Source organism: Schistocerca americana, chromosome 7, assembly GCF_021461395.2.
Source record: "Schistocerca americana isolate TAMUIC-IGC-003095 chromosome 7, iqSchAmer2.1, whole genome shotgun sequence".
Classification (NCBI taxonomy): Eukaryota; Metazoa; Arthropoda; class Insecta; order Orthoptera; family Acrididae; genus Schistocerca; species Schistocerca americana.
The window spans coordinates 603,762,738-603,764,097 of NC_060125.1; the positions used below are offsets into that span (position 1 = coordinate 603,762,738).

General features: G+C 38.0%; 1 non-coding gene across 1 annotated transcript; it reads right to left on the reverse strand.

Moving 5' to 3' along the window:
- Window positions 1-378: 378 nt before the first annotated feature.
- Window positions 379-453, reverse strand: Trnas-cga. The gene has a single exon. It is a non-coding gene; the product is annotated as a tRNA-Ser (tRNA).
- Window positions 454-1,360: the final 907 nt, after the last annotated feature.

Sequence of the window (1,360 nt, forward strand, 5' to 3'; positions counted from 1 at the left end):
TTATCTGAAACAAAAGCTAAATTGACACTGTTTGATGATGACACAAGCATCATTATAATACAGTAACAGAAACTCCGATAGAAAATGATGCAAACGACGTCATTGGAAAACTTATTGATTGGTTTTCTGCGAATGGGCTTGCTACGAAATTTGAAAAAACACAGTACATCAAATTTTCTACTGCAAGGAGTACAGTTCCATCAATAAATATAACACATCAACAGAAGTCAGTAGCCAGGGCAGAGTGTACTAAGTTTTTGGGTGTACATATACATGATAATCTTGGAAAATTCATGTTTTGTATCTCCTAAGGCGACCAGGTTTAGCAACTTTTGCAATCAGAATAATTCCTGAAACTTCCTGGCAGATTAAAACTGTGTGCCGGGCCGAGACTCGAACTCGGGACCTTTGCCTTTCGCGGGCAAGTGCTCTACCAACTGAGCTACCCAAGCACGACTCACGCCCCGTCCTCACAGCTTTACTTCTGCCAGTATCTCGTCTCCTATCTTCCAAACGTGCTCTCCGCTGCAGAGTGAAAACCGCATTCCAGAATAATTCCTAATTTTGGTGATACAGAAATTAGCAAGATAACATACTGTGCATACTTTCAATCACTGATCTCATACAGAATAATATTTGGGGTTAACACTCAGGCAAACATTATTCACTACTCAAAAGACAGTGCTTAGAATAATGTATGGGGCTCATAGTCGCATATCTTGTACGCATCTGTTTAAAAGATTAGGAATTCTTACAACAGCATCACAGTACATTTACCCCGTAATGAAATTTGTTCTCAACAACATGGACCAATTTAAAAACAACAGTGACAATCATGACTACAATACCAGAAGGAAGAAACACTTAGACTATCCTCTAATTAACCTATCTTTCACACAGAGAGGGGTAACAGATCCTGCTGTAAAACTTTTCGATAAATTACCACGTGAAATAAAATGTCTGACAGACAGCAGTAACAGTTTCAAGAATAAATTGAACATATCTCCCTGACAAAACCTACTATAGCATACATGAATTCTTGAATACGAATAAATAACTCTACAGGTATAATAAATGCATTTTGTGCCATTTATGGGACTGGGGTAGCCAATACAAATTTTCAGTTAAAAAAAAGCTTGATTCATGTGTGCATTTCTTATGCACTTGACGCGTTTCACAACATAACGGCTACCGTGAAACTGATCAATGGAACACGTAACTAACTAACGACACTAGTGGCCATCAAAATTGCCACACCAAGAAGAAATGCAGATGATAAACGGATATTCATTGGATAAATATATTATACTACAACTGACATGTGATTACATCTTCACGCAATTTGGGTGCGTAGATCCTG